Source organism: Ochotona princeps, chromosome 11 (assembly GCF_030435755.1).
Source record: "Ochotona princeps isolate mOchPri1 chromosome 11, mOchPri1.hap1, whole genome shotgun sequence".
NCBI classification, from domain to species: domain Eukaryota; kingdom Metazoa; phylum Chordata; class Mammalia; order Lagomorpha; family Ochotonidae; genus Ochotona; species Ochotona princeps.
In genome coordinates this window covers 70548976-70563802 of record NC_080842.1, presented here as the reverse complement: position 1 = coordinate 70563802, position 14827 = coordinate 70548976, and the positions used below count along the sequence as shown (strand labels likewise).

The 14827-nt window shown below is 58.7% G+C and overlaps 1 protein-coding gene across 1 annotated transcript in view; it reads left to right on the top strand.

Moving 5' to 3' along the window:
* TMEM128 (transmembrane protein 128) overlaps positions 1-14827 on the top strand; it is a 226321-nt gene that overhangs the window by 154651 nt on the left and 56843 nt on the right. The gene's annotated exons all lie outside the window — the stretch shown is intronic.

The window sequence follows — 14827 nt, the reverse complement described above, 5'->3', positions numbered from 1 at the left end:
CGACGGCCGGTGGCCGAGTACAGGGCGTCCCCGGTGCGTAGCTGGTTGGGGAAAAGCGGGGAGACGAGGGCGATCGCGGGCTGGGTAGGGCGGCGGGTTCCCAAGGGTGCGGCTCTGCCTGGGAGCGCAGGTGTTGGAGTCTGGCGGGAGAAGACGCGACTCCCGCGGGCTGCCGCAGCAGCCGGGACAACCCTGGCAGATAAGGGGGCCGTTTGAGCGCTCCGGGGTGCGGAACGAAGAAGGGGCGTTCTCTCCTGCCCAGTCCCTCACCCTGCAAATCGGGCCGTGTGGCCGCCCCCCGGATGAGCGATTACAGGCAGAAGGACCTGCGGGACTCGCCGGATAAAGAGGACGCGCGCGAGGACGAGAGCCTCTCCCCGCACCTGCGCGCAGGGCCCGGAGGGGGAGGCCCCCGAAGCCGTTCCGCTGTGGCCCTTTGCGCAGCTTTCATTTCAGTGAATGGGGGTGGGAGGGGCAGAATCGGAGCCTGTGCTTTCCGGGGGTGGGGGCAGTTCCGGGAGATGGAGGAGAGGATCACAGGGAATGAAGAAAAGAACCTGGGGTGCAGGACCCGAATCAGCCGTCCTTCCGCCGATTGGAACGAAGCCGGGCCCAGGCCCAGTGTGGGAGCCTCTCTGGTCCTCAGAGCCTGCCCCTCTCACCGGGGAGCTCCTGGGCTCCCTCGTCTTAGGTCGCCCCAGGTCTCCCGCAGAGGCGGGGCGGAGGACCCTGGCTGCCCAGGGGGGATGGGGTCCACAGCCCTCAGAAGATGGCAAGGGCACACCTGACTTGGAAATCCGCCTGCCGTGGTGGTCCCTGCCTCAGCCTGGGTTAGGAGAAGCCCTATAGGAGTGAGGAACGGAGGGCTCTCCCAATCGCAGAACCCCGCCTGACCTAGAACCCAGCAGCCATGTGCACACTCAGGCGCGCCCGGCGAGGTCAGCTGAGGAGGTCAGAAGATCCCTGACAGCTTATCTGCGTGACAGTGATGCACATTGTTGCTGCCTTTGTGTGTGGTCCTGGGCTTTAGCAGGTACTGGTTGCTAGGACGCTGCTGCTGGGTTCCCTGGTTTCCTGCCTCAGATCGCTTCTGGGCCCTGTGGGAGGCACGGAACACCTGCCCCTCCCCCCAGTGCTAGGAGACTGTGGATAAATTCCGAGTTCCCTCAGGAGGTCTCGGTGCCAGGCAGAGGTAGACCAGCAGCCTGTGCAAAGGGGCAGGGATCCTAGGTAATGAACAGGCTGGGCACTGGCTTCCTGTGGCTGGAAGGAGGAAGCTGAAGACCAGACATCTGGTCACTCACAGCCGTGGAACCCACCAGGTGGGGAGCTGCCCCTCCTGCTCAGCTTCTGGGATCCCGGAGCACCTTGCCTAGCCTCGCTGCCGGTCCCTGCCTTCCCTGGGCAGCTCTCACAGACTCTCATCCACGGATTTAGGACCTCCCACAATCCTCCTCCACTTCCTCCCACAGTTCCCTGGGAGCGTCAGGGGGCAGAGTGGGGTATGGACCCTGAGCCCCTGGGGGTCATTGCAGATGGCGCTGGCAGGGGTGTGCTTGGTGAAAGATGTGGCCGCAGGACTAGGGTCAGCCCAGGCGATGATGGAGGCCATGGGGCAATCAGGTGTGAGTGAAGCTGGGATCGTCACCCCTCTCACTCAGGGCTAGAGGCAGTGTGGCTTAGCTGCAAATTCTGTCTCTCCCCCTGCCCAGTTATGAGGCTTTGGGCAAGCTGCTCAATGTCTCTGCGCCCCAGTTTGCCCAGCTATACAGTGGAGATGATACTAACCATGGTGGTGCTGTGAGAATCCCTGTCTGTTGCAGATCTAGAACCTCGGATTCTGTGGCCTTTCAGTAGACTGATCTGGAGCCCAGCAAGGTACCAGCCCTTGCTGTGGTCAGGGCTCAGGGTGACCGAGGAGATGCAAGGTCCCTGGTTCTGCGAGCCTCTGCATAGCAGGTCCCAGGCCCAAGTTCCTGGCACTATGGATTCCAGAATATTCTCATCACCCCATATAGACCTGTTGCCCACTGAGGGTCACTCCCCACTCACCCCTCCTCCCAGGACATGGCAAATGCTGATCTACTGCTCCTCTCCAGGTGGGAGAGGACGGTCCTCCCTCAGTAGGAAGATGGAGAGAACGCAGAAGCCCTCACCTTGCCATGGAGGGGGTGTGTCTCTTAAGAACCCTCGCTGTCTTACCCTAAGGAGGTGCAGATGGCACCCAAGCTCTTCTGGGGTCCAGGGCTTGTCCAGGGCTGAGGGGCCCCTTGGCTCCATGCCTCTATGTTCTTCCTGGGTCAGTGAGACAGCAGGGGTTGTAGTCAGCAGCCACTCCCCTCAGGATGGAGTCCCTGGGCCCTGGGGCTTCTGGCCTGTGCTGTCGCCCCACTGGACGGTGCTACTGAGGTCACAGTTGGAACTGGACGGGGTTCTCCATAGAGACAGGCACATAAGAAGATGTTTGTCAGGCGGGCTGGCAGAAGCTAGGAGCCTGGAACTCTCCTGGGCCACCACGCGGGTGAAGGGGCCCAAGCACTTGAGCCGTCATCTGCTGCCTTCCCAGGGGCGTCAGCAGGGAGCTGGAAGGGAAACAGAGTGGCCAGGCCTGGAGCCGATGCCCCAGTACGGATGCAGGTGTTGTGGGCAGCATCTTACACCACACGCTGGCCCCTGGATGATGTTGGGGGGAATTTTGCACCAACGCAAACCTCTCTCTCTATCCTATTTTCCCTGAACTTTGGAGGTTTCCCGGGTTGTCAAACACCATGCTGGCAAGATCTGTTGGCAGTAGAACTTGGTTGAGGTGCAGTCTCCTAGCCCGTGCTCCCCACTCAGGCTGGCTGAGCCCAGGGCCTTGCTCCATCCCCTGTGGGCCTGAGTCCCACTGAGGCCCCAGAAGGCAGAGAGGGATGATCGTGAGGTTGTGTATCTCTCTCCCTGAGCCCCTGGTTGTCACTCGTTCCTCCCTGACTGGGGAGTCCCTCACACCATGTGGCAGAACCTGTCCCCTGCCTCAGTTTCCCCTTCTGGAAAATAAGCCCTGCAGAGGGCCCGGCACAGTGGCCTGGTGGCTAAAGTCCTTGCCTTGAACGTGCCAGGATCCCATATGGGCACCGATTCTAATCCCGGCAGCCCCACTTCCCATCCAGCTCCCTGCTTGTGGCCTGGGAAAGCAGTAGGAGATGTCCCACGGCCTTGGGACCTGCACCCATGTGGGAGACCCAAAAGAGACTCCTGGCTCCTGGCTTTGGAGTGGCTCAACTCCAGCACTTGGACTGTGGACCATCAGACAGATCTTTCTCTCTGTCTCTCCTTCTCTCTGTAAATCTGACTCTCCAATAAAATATTTTTGAAAATAGGAGGAAAAAAAAGAATTCCAGAGCCAGAATTGCCAGGGGCATGCTGGGGAATACAGAACAAGAGCAGAATCATCACATTCAGGGCTCCCCCAGCTGTCTCAGAAAGCCCCTGGCCAGGGACGGGCTTCTCAGCCTCCCAGCCTTCCAGCCTCCCAGCCTTCCAGCCTTCCAGCCTCCCAGCCTTCCAGCCTCCCAGCCTTCCAGCCTTCCAGCCTTCCAGCCTCCCAGCCTCCCAGCCTTCCAGCCTTCCAGCCTCCCAGCCTTCCAGCCTTCCAGCCTTCCAGCCTTCCAGCCTCCCAGCCTTCCAGCCTCCCAGCCTCCCAGCCTTCCAGCCTCCCAGCCTCCCAGCCTTCCAGCCTCCCAGCCTTCCAGCCTCCCAGCCTCCCAGCCTCCCAGCCTCCCAGCCTCCCAGCCTTCCAGCCTCCCAGCCTCCCAGCCTCCCAGCCTTCCAGCCTCCCAGCCTTCCAGCCTTCCAGCCTCCCAGCTTGGAGCAGTAACTCCATGAAATGACTTAGCCGGTACTAAAAGCACTGGGCTACTAAAAGAACCACAGAACGGCCACAGCCTAAATGACAACCTGACCACCACATACTGGAACTAATTACTGGAATTGTTAAAGCCCACAGAGAGTGTACACCATCCATGCCACCTTCTGTGTATCCGGGGTCCCTGGGGGAACAACTGTGCCCCAGGCTGCCCTGCTGTGACCAAGCTGAGCCAGCGTCATGCCTCACCACAGGGCACCTTGTCCTGTGACCCCCTCTTGTAGATCTCAGGCAACGTCAGGAAGGAGCTGGGCCCGGTGTGTGTGTGGTGGGTCGGGGGGTCTAGAGCCCTCACCGGGCGCTCCCCAGATGGCCACCACAGCTGGGGCTGGAGTGGAACAGCTGGGACTGGACTGGGCACTCTGACATGGCATGCCTGAATTGCAGACAGCCGCTCAGCCAGCTGCCCCATGAGGCTGGCTGGGAGGCTCCCGCTTTGGCATGTCCTGTAGGCGACTTGGAGGCACATGCAAGTGTTGGGCCTCAGCTCCAACTTTGCAGGCCGGAGTCCTGCGGTCAAGGTCGTGCCTGCTGCCTTTACTGGCAGTGACTGAGAAGCGGGGGACTTCACAAAATAGCCAGGCTGCCGGCTTGGTTCTGAGAGAATAGAGGTCTGACAACAGAAATGTTTCCCTACAGGCAAAGGCCGTGGCTTAGGGCTGCCCCCATCAGTGACCCTCCACCCCTGCCTTGGAGAAGTCCCTGCATAGTCAGCCTGACCCCCGAGGGCACCTGCGTGGGAGACCCTAGTCTGGTGCAATACTCATTTACAAGTGGGGAAACTGAGGAACACACAAGGGCAATGAGCAGGTTCCTTAGGCTACTCAGTCATACTGGCACATGTGCCAAGTGATTCAGGAGATTAGAGGCCTTGTGGAGACCTGGGGCAGGCGCCAGACACAGGGCCTGGGGAGGGGCAGGGAGAACTGGATCCTAAGATTAGCTCTGTGACCAGAAACATGTGCTGAGGGGCGGGTGCTGGGCACAGCAGGTAAGACACTGTCTCAGGTCACGGGTCCCTGCCACCCCTAGCGGCACCTGCGCCGAGTTCCTGGGTCCTGGTTTTGACCCGACTCAGTCCTGACTTTGTTGTGCATTTGTGCAGTGAACCAGTGAATGGAAAAGTCTCTCTCTTTCTCTGACTTTAAAATACATAATATAGATACAGAATTTAAAAGAAAGATTTACATATATTTTATTTGAAAGGTAGATATACAGAGACAGAGATCTTCCTTCTACTGGTTCGCAGCCCAGATGGTTACAACAGCCAGAGCTGAGCCAGGAACTTCCTCTGGGTCTCCCACATGGGTGCAGGGTCCCAAGGCTTTGGGCCGTCCTCTCTGCTTTCCCAGGCCACAAGCAGGGAGCTGGATGGAAAGTGGAGCAGCCGGGACACAAACTGGCGCCCTTATGGGATCCCGGCCCTGGCAGAAAGAGGAAATTGGACCGCTTACCTGTTGCTGATGGAATGTAAAATGGGGCCACCACTGTGGGAAACAGTATGGAGGTGATTTCAAAAGGCAGAAGGAGCAGTTGACACAGTAGCCACACTCCTGTCAGGTGTTGCTACAAAAGGATGAGAGTGTATTCCAGGGCTGGGAGTCGGGCCAAGCTCGCCCTGAGCCCAGCCTCCTGCAGCTGCGCACCTGGGCAGGCCGCCGGTGCGGGCTCCGGCTGTCATCCCCGAACCCACCTGAGAGCTATAGATTATAGTCCTGCAACCTTGCCCAACCCCAGCTGTTATGGCAATTTGAGGAGTGAGCCTCTCCTCAACAAAACAAGCCCTTACCAAACTGTGTGCATAAATTTTCACCGCAGCATCAGTCCAGAGAGTGGGAGAATCGCAGGGTTGGTTTGTTAGGAGGGGATGTGCAAGTGGCTCGTCTGTACAGGGGACACTGCTCAGCCGTGAACGGAAGGGAGGCCGGCCAGCTGCCGCCTCCCTGGAAAACCACCTCTTAGGAGACAGGAGCTGGGGCTGGCGTGGCAGCACAGCAAGTTAAACAGCTTTCCATGTCAGAACACTAGCTCAAGTCCTGGTACTCCACTTCAGATCCAGTTTCCTGCTAACATGCCTGGAAAGCAGCAGAGGATGGCCCAGTGGGGCCCCAGATTGAGTTGCTGGCCCCTGGCTTCAGCCTGGCCAGCCCTGACTACTGCAGCCATTTGAAAATTGAGCAGAAGATGAACACACACTCTCTCTCTCTCTGTCTCTCTCTCTGTCTCTCTGTTACTCTGCCTTTCTTTTAAGATTTATTTATTTTTATTGGAAAGGTAGATTTCAGAGAGAAGTAGAGACAGAGAGAAGCATCTCCCATCTGCAGGTTCACTCCCCAAATGGCCTCAACAGCTGAAGCTGATCCGATCCAAAGCCGGGAGCCAGGAGCCTCTTCCAGATCTCCCTCATGGGTGCAGAAGTCCAAGGCCTTAGGCCATCCTCTGCTGCTTTCTCAGGCCACAAGCAGGGAGCTGGATGGGAAGTGGAGCTGCCAGGACTTGAATCGGCACCGATATGGGATTCTGGTGCGTACAAGTGAGGATTTAGTCACTGGGCTATTGTGCCAGGCTGGGCACTCTGCCTTTCAAGCAAATAAATAAAAATGTCACACACACACACACACAGAGAGAGAGAGAGAAAGAGAGAGAGAGAGAGAGAGAGAGAGAGAGAGAGAGAGAGAGAGAGAGAAAGAAAGAAAGATGCAGGAAACACATGTTGAGTGGTTCCATCCACAGGAACTGTCCACAATGGGAAACCCATGGAGATAGACACTGAGGATACTGAGGGATGGGGGCTTTTTCTTTTGGTGGATGAGAATACTCCAGACTGTGAGCTGTGATCACCACCCAACTCCAAATATACGGAACCCTGAGAGCCGGATGCTCCCAGACCACGTAGCCAGTGCGTGGCGTGTGGGCCAGTGGTTGCATGTATGGGGCATGGGTGGTGGGGGAGGAGCCTAGTGGAGAGCAGGGGAGGGACAGCCGAGATTGCAAAGGTTGCTTTCACACCTCCATCGATGACCCCGTTGTGATGGGTGATGCCATGGGGGAGCAGCGCGAGGCTGGGTCCAACCACCTGCCCGCCGCCCGCGGAGGGAGACGAGATCTCTAACTCTTTCCACCTGGTTGATTTTATTGTCTTGTGGATCTGCTGCTTCCAAGTACACTCAGAAATGCTCTGTCTCCAGGGGTTTCCTTCCCAGCTGGGCATCACCTCTTGGCCAGGACCCCTAGATGGTCTGGAGGTAATAGAGACCCCCCAGAGAGTGACAGGTCTCCCCTGCTCCTGTCCCCGGCCTGACCTTGGAGATGAGCTTGCCAGCCTGGACGCCAGACCCTGCGCTCAGCCTTTTGTTTATGGAACCTCACGACATAAGGAAGCTGAGTGTGGCCCGCATGGGTGGCAGGGCAGGAAGCCTCTTTGGTCCAGGTTTGAACACTGTGCAGCCAGGACCCAGGTCAGTGGTGTCCCCACCTGCCATCCAGAGGTGAGTCCAGAGGGTTTGAGGGTAGAATTTGACTCTCATGAGGACAAAAAGCCACACCAGGAGGAAACCTTCAGAGGCAGGTGCATCGAAGATGCAGACGTGGGCTGCTTCCCTGCCATCTGGCTGGAGGGAGCTGTGCAGCCAGGTTCCAGCCTAGCTGCACGAACACGGGGCCTTTAACACTGCTCATGCTGGCACCATGGGTGTGAGAGTGAGAGCCGCCACCACCACAAACACCTCTGGGGTCAGGTGAACCCCTCCCCCACCGCAGCCTCTGCAAGGTTGTTCTCTGTACAATGGGACTGATGGTCGCGGGGACACTGTAGAGCCAGCCAGAGGGACTGTGGGCTGGGAGCGCTGCTGGCTGACCCAGGAGTCAGAGGCCGGTGGGTCCCTGGCCCGGCCCCTGCAGGATGGCTGCCCGGACAAACTACATGTGAGCATGTGCATTTTGCAAACTGTGAAATACTACAGGCCAGGAGGAAGTCGGTTTCCTTCCCGGCGGTGCCCCTTCCTGACACGCTCCGCCCACGGTGCTGGTTTGGGCTAGGTGAGGGCAGTTCAGGTGTCAAGTCCCCAGGCAGCCTCCTACCTGGCTCAATGACCGTGAAAGCCAATGGACCTTGGTTCAACCTTGTTAATGGTTATTAAAGGGTCTGGCACCTTGGCAGTGTAGGCTAAGCTTCTAGCTGTGGCACCAGCATCCCATATGGGCACTGGTTCATGTCCCTCCTGCTCTACTTCTTATCCAGCTCCCTGATAATGGCCTGAGAAAGCAGTGGAAGCTGTCTCAAGCCCATGGGTCCCTGTATCCACATGGGGACTTGGAGGAAGGGAGATGCATTCTAGGTGCTGGACTCGGGTGCCAGCTCCCCCCCAGGAGGGACCCTAAGCGTAGCCTGGCTCCTGGAACCCAGCCAGCCTGCGTGGTGGTGGTCTCACCGTCCCAGACTTCTGCCCAGGACCACCCCATGCCTCACAGTGATCGACTTCCGTATGCTGCATGGCAGCAAACACCCCTTTGGGAGCCTCTGCTCAGGAAGGAAAGCCGCAGGCCTGGTTTCCACTAAGTGGACAAGTGACAGAACAGGGCTGAGCCCAGCGTGTTGCTGGACAGGGCCAGCACGGTGGCTCATCTGGCTAATCCTTTGCCTGCAGTGCCAGCAGTTTGAGATGGCTGCTCCATCTCCCATCCAGCTGCCTGCTCATGCCCTGGAAAAGCAATGAGTGGAAGGGGAGACACGTGGTGCAGGGCCTGCCGTTCAGCCCATAGGGCTGGTGACGCAGCTCATCGGGCTAAACCTCCATGTGCGGTGCCAGCACTCCTTGAGTCCCAGATGTTTTACTTCTGATCCAGCTTCGTGCCGATGGCTGGGAAAGCAGCAGAGGAATCTTAAGTCCTTGGGCCCCTGCACCCATGTGGGAGACCCAGAGGAAGCTCCTGGCTCCCAGCGTTGGATTAATTCAGCTCTGGCTATTGCGGCCATTTAGGACATAAACCAGAAGATGGAAGTTTTCCATTTCTCCTTCGTTGTAAATTTGCCTCTCAAATAAAAATAAATCTTAAAAAAAAGATTTGCTCTGTTGCTCTGTTTTTTTTTCAGATAAGTAAATCTTTAAAAATCTGATAAAATAAAAAAAAGAATGCGCTGCACCTGGCACAATAGCCTAGTGGCTAAAGTCCTTGCTTTGTATGTGCTGGGATCCATATGGGCGCCAGTTCATGTCCCGGCTGCTCTACTTCCCTTCCAGGTGCCCCCATCCAGCCTCCTGCTTGTGGCCTGGGAAAGCAGTAGAGGATGATCTACCAGTACAGCCTTGGGGCCCTGTACTTGCATGGGAGACCCAGAGGAAGCCCCTGGCCTCAGATGAGCTCAGCTCAAGCTGTTGTGGCCACTTGGGGAGTGAACCAGTGGATGAAAGATCTCTCTCTCTCTCTCTGTAAATCTGACTTTCCCATTAAAAGAAAATGAGGCTGCTGCTGTCAAATAGCTGGACTGTTGCCCAGGGGGAGGCACCAGCTCCCATCAGACCGGAGAGCTGAGAGCACCAAGTCCCACAGGTGCTTTGCACATTCGTGCGCATAGCAGCACTGGCCCAGCAGGCAGGTGCGGGCACCGGATGAGTGGACACACGAGTGTGATGCATTTGTGCCTTAGGCCCCACCTGAACGAACGGCGCTGCTATGAAGCCGAGGGAAAGCAGTCCGTCTCAGGTGGAAGGAAGCTGCGTGCCAGGCAAACAGCATTGACCAGAGCTCTTCTCACAGACAGGAAGGAGATTCCGGATACCAGGGTTTGGAGGGAGATCATGGGAGCATTTGTGCTTCGTGGAACAAGTTGAAAGTGACCTCCAGTAAGCGGAGTCCACGGCCTTGACCCCGGAGCCTGTTTTTGCAGGTGCACCTCAGGACCTGGAGCTTGGACCCTCTGGGGCTGTGCTGGAGGAGCTGAGGTGTGTGGTCAGAGCTCTATGGTTGCCTGCTGGGTGTTTGTGCTGGCCTCTGGCGATTTAAGGGCACCCGCTCTGCAGGGGCTCACAGCCTGGAGGAGGCAGGCAGCCACAGCTGGGACGGGGTGAGGAGGGAGGAGGCAGGCAGCCACAGCTGGGACGGGGTGAGGAGGGAGGAGGCAGGCAGCCACAGCTGGGACGGGGTGAGGAGGGAGGAGCGGGCAGCCACAGCTGGGACGGGGTGAGGAGGGAGCCTGCAAGTTGTCTGGGCACAGCCAGGGAGGGGTTCACAGAGGAGGAAACGACTGAATTGGGTTTTGACAAAGGTACAAGGGTTTGTGCAGAAGAACTGGAAGAGGACATGGATTTCGGGTGGAGAGCACCAACAAAGGCACGGGGGACGGGGGGTGGGCAGGCAGGTGGTCATCTGGCTGCGGAGGGCCTTGCCTCCCACCCTAGGCTGGGGTGTATTTGGTGGCCCATGGGGAGCCAGAAAAGGGGTTCTGGCAGGAGAGTGAGCCGATGAACTTCGTCTTCGAGCAATCATTCGGCCTGCAGTGTGGACGATGGAGGTGAGAATGACAGGGAACAAGTGTCGGGGGGGGGCGCCGTGGCTGGCCTGGGCCTCTGTCTACCCTTGTGTGGGGGCTGACTGTGACCCCTCTCCCACCAGGCCTTGGGGAAGCGCCGACTCCCCTCTGCGCCCGCCCGCAGCGCTGAACACAGCTTGAGTTTACGCGTCATGGGCTGCCCACCACATGCCAGCCGCTTCCAACTTGCTGTGTCCTTTGAGGTCCGCCAGAGGGCGCGCAGCGCCTCCGGCAGCCCTGCTGCAGGCCTCAATGTGACCCTGTTCTGCTCGGACACTCGCCTCCTGGGAGCTCAAACGAGAGCTTCCCGGGACGGGTCGCAGCTGGGGGACACACGTTGCTACTCGTGCTGGCTTCCGGTGACGCTTTCCATGAAGCACGCACGGGTCAGCCTGCGTGAACACAGAGGAGGCTGCTCAGGAACGAGCTGGTGATTATTAACTCAGGACACTGGACTGCAGAAACCTGCAGCTCATCCTCAATAACGCGACATTCCAGAGAGAACTCTTCCACCCGCTTCTTTGCTCTGCAAGTAACCACAGGGCCAAATCTGGGCCGGGCCAAAGCCAGGAGTCAGCAGCTTCTTCCAGGTCCCCCATGTGGGTGCAGGGGCCCACGCACCCGGGCCATCTCCGCTGCCTTCCCAGGTGCATTGGTAGGGAGCCGGATGGGAAGTGGACCAACTGGGATTCGAGCCAGCACTCTGAACAGCAGCCAGCTTAACCCGTCAGGCTACCAGGGTTAAGAGCAGAAAAATGAGTGTGGGCGGGCTACTTGACAGTGAGGCAAGGGTCCCCCAGGGGCTGCACTGCCAAGGAGGGGTCTTCAGACCAGGACCCTGGCTGCGAGGCTGGGGCCTGAGTTTTCAGCAAAGCTCAGGCAGAACTGAGTCCCCTTGAAGAGGTGATGTGGTCATGCAGGCTCCATTCTCTTGCGTGGATTTGTCCACATGTTCAGGGGTCAGTTCCGGACAGGCCTCCGCTCCGGGATGCTCCCTAAGCTTCACGGAGCCTGGGCTGTCCTGGGATGGCACGGATCTCTGCCAGCAGGACAGCCCTTGCCCTGGGGCCCCTGGGCCTCCAGCCCCAGAGTGGAGAGCACTGTTCTCTCTGCAAACAACCCCGGCTGTGGCACTGGATGACAGTGCCAGAGGGCAGACTCAGGTTCCTACTGCAGCCGGAGCGGTCACTGCAGAACCGCCCAGAGCAGCATTGAGCGGGCAAGGCGCAGGACCCTTGTGCCATGACCTCTGACTCCCTGGCTCTGATGTAAGTGACTCCTTTTTGGCGCTGCCAGCTCTCAGGCGAACTGGCAGGTGCAGGATGGGCTGGGTCAGGCGGGAAGCTCAGCCAATCATCTTGGTCAACAGCAGCGGTTTGTAATTTTTAAGAAGCGTTTTGTAAAAAAAATGTATTTGAAAGGCAGCTCCACCTGCTGGTTCACTCCCCCAGATGCCTGCAGCTGCTGCGGCTGGACCAGGTTGACACAGAGCCTGGGCTCTGTCTAGGCTGGGGCCGGGTGCTCCAGGGGATAGCTGTCATGGGCAGTTGGAGCCCCTTTTCCTCTGCATGGTCTGTCTCTGCATGTGGTCCTGCAGAGCCCTGAGCACTGTGCGGACTGCCACAGACTCGCTCCGTCTGCTCCGTCCTCCTGTTGGCTGTTAGGACCAGAGGGCATGCGCTGGGCAGTTTGCCCCTGCCCCCAGATCCATGCCTGCTTGGAATCACAGAAAGCAGTGGCAGAGCATTCTCCTCTGCTCGCCTGGCAGTCGCTGGAATGACTGCCCCCGTGGAGAACAAGGGAGAGACACGTGCCTGTGACATGCCCAGGGAAGATGGAATTAAGAATCACCAAGAGAGATGGCCGGAGCTTGCGCAGGACCAAGCACAGAGGGGAGGAGGAGGCTTGGCAGAGAGGAGCTTGAGGTGGTGCGGCTGCCCCAAGAGGAGGTTGCCTCACCGCATAGATGGCGTGACTCAGCTGTGCTCAGAAGGAGCCCAAGTCTGGCCTGGCTTCTTTTGCTGGACATTTTGCCTGGCTGAGATTCTATAGAGAGGAAGAGGATGGATGGACAGGGTGGGGGTTGGAGGCATCAGTAAGACGGTTGCAATGGCCAGAGCTGAGCTGATCTGAAGCTGGGAGCCAGAAGCTTCTTCCGGGTCTTCCACATGTGTGCAGGGTCCCAAGGACTTGGGCCATCTTCTGTTGCTTTCCTAGCTCATTTGTAGGAACTTGAATCTGAAGCGGAGCAGCCAGGACTGGAACTGGCACCCTGATGGGGTGTCCCTGCTGCAGACTAACCTGTTAGGCCACGGTGCCACACCCCTGTCTTGTTCCCATAAGGACGGGTCCTGCAGGCCCAGCATTCCACCCTTAGGACCTCACTAGCCTGGGCGTCACCCTGTGGTGCTGGTGGGGGTGGACACAGCTTGGCGAGGGACAGGCCTGTCCAGTTGCAGACTTGCTACGGCCCTGGGCACAGTGAATCCTCACTTCCCCTCCCCCTCCTCCCCCGAGAAGCCCCCTTCTTCTGCTCTCAGCGGAGTTCTCTGCTCGGCTGTCTTGCAAGGCTGACGTCATGCAGGATGTGGCCATATGTGCCCAGCATCCTCAGAGGCCAGTGCCCTCAGGCCTTGCCCATCACAGCTCTCTGGCGGATCTCCTGCCAGCTGGCAGGGACCGTAGGGGCTGAGGCTGAGCTGTGAGGACACCTCAGCACTCAGCAAGGTGGGGGATGTGTGAGCAGGTGAGTGGAGGCAATGCCACCTCATGAGCTTCCTGGGTGCCCGAATGTGCGTGGCCACCTGCCTGGGCAGGCCCACCCTGCAGGCGTGTGAGGTAGCTAGGCCCGCTCCAGGACTTCTGAGAGCTGATGCTGCCATCTGCTGACCAGAAGGAAAACTGCCACACAGCGCTGCTGGAGACCTGGGGGCTTGGGGCTGGGACGTGAGTCACGGGTCAGAGCTGCACCTGCCGCCCTTCCCTGTCTCTGCAGGCTGAGGAAGAGCTCTACTGCGGTGCCGGGACTCGGGTGGGCCCAGAACAGCAAGGCTGTTGGTGATTACAAAGCAATACACGTGCAGTGCAGCGTCTGGGGGAGAGGGTGTGTCTGCAGGCTCGCAGCTGAGCACAGAGCAGGACGTCTGGGAGGAAACCAACCCATGAGGCTGGCTTCTCTGTCCCTGGGTGCTGAAGGGGTGTGCCGAGGCTAGCCCACGCCTGTCTTCAGGGCAGTATCAGTGAACTAGAGTGAAGGTATGCCGAGGCTAGCCCACGCCTGTCTTCAGGGCAGTATCTATGCACTATGGCAGGGATGTGCCAAGGCTAGCCCACGCCTGTCTTCAGGGCAGTATCAGTGAACTAGAGTGAAGGTATGCCGAGGCTAGCCCACGCCTGTCTTCAGGGCAGTATCTATGAACGAGAGTGAAGGTGTGCTGAGGTTAGCCCACACCTGTCTTCAGGACAGTATCTGTGAACTAGTTGGGGGTGTGCTGAGGCTAGCCCACGCCTGTCTTCAGGGCAGTATCTATGAATGAGAGTGAAGGTGTGCTGAGGTTAGCCCACACCTGTCTTCAGGGCAGTATCTATGAACGAGAGTGAAGGTGTGCTGAGGTTAGCCCACACCTGTCTTCAGGACAGTATCTGTGAACTAGTTGGGGGTGTGCCAAGGCTAGCCCACGCCTGTCTTCAGGGCAGTATCTATGAACGAGAGTGGGGGTGTGCTGAGGCTAGCCCATGCCTGTCTTACAGCCCATGAGCACCACCCGTGCCAGGAAGCATCGCATCACCGTCCTTCTGGGTGATGGAATCCAGTTTCCTTTTTGCTTCGCTGTTCCCTCATGTTCCTGTGTGGTCTGTGTGTGGCGGCTGACTGCACCCTGGGAGGGGTGCAGCTGCCCCGGCGGAGGCACCAAGGCCAGGGAGGAGGTTTCCCAGGTTGGGTGGGGAGGTGTGGCAAGGCTTCCCCACAGTGCAGCAAGCCAAGGCACTGCAGGTCCTGGTGGGCCATGGGGGGCTGCAACAGGCCAAGGGCAGTGGGAGGTGAGGCCATGGGAGGTGAGCACCAGGGCAGTGCTATGCTCCACGTTCACCCCACGTGCTCACGCTGGGTGGCTGCAGGTCCCTAAACCCACCTTGCTGTGCCAGCTCCCCAGCAAAGCCAGGACATGACCCTGATGTCACCACTGCCCAGCCTCACGCTTGGTTTGGGGCTGGAGGCAGGGCTAAGGAGACCCCACGGCCAGCGGCACTGCTGTGCCACCTCACCCACCATCTCATAGCAGTGCTGCATGGCGGTGCTGGCAGGTGTGCGGGGACGTGCATGGTCAGAGGCTGAGCTGAGCGCCCGAGCCTTTCAGAACGTGGAAAGATGTTTCTCGGTGTTGCTCTGT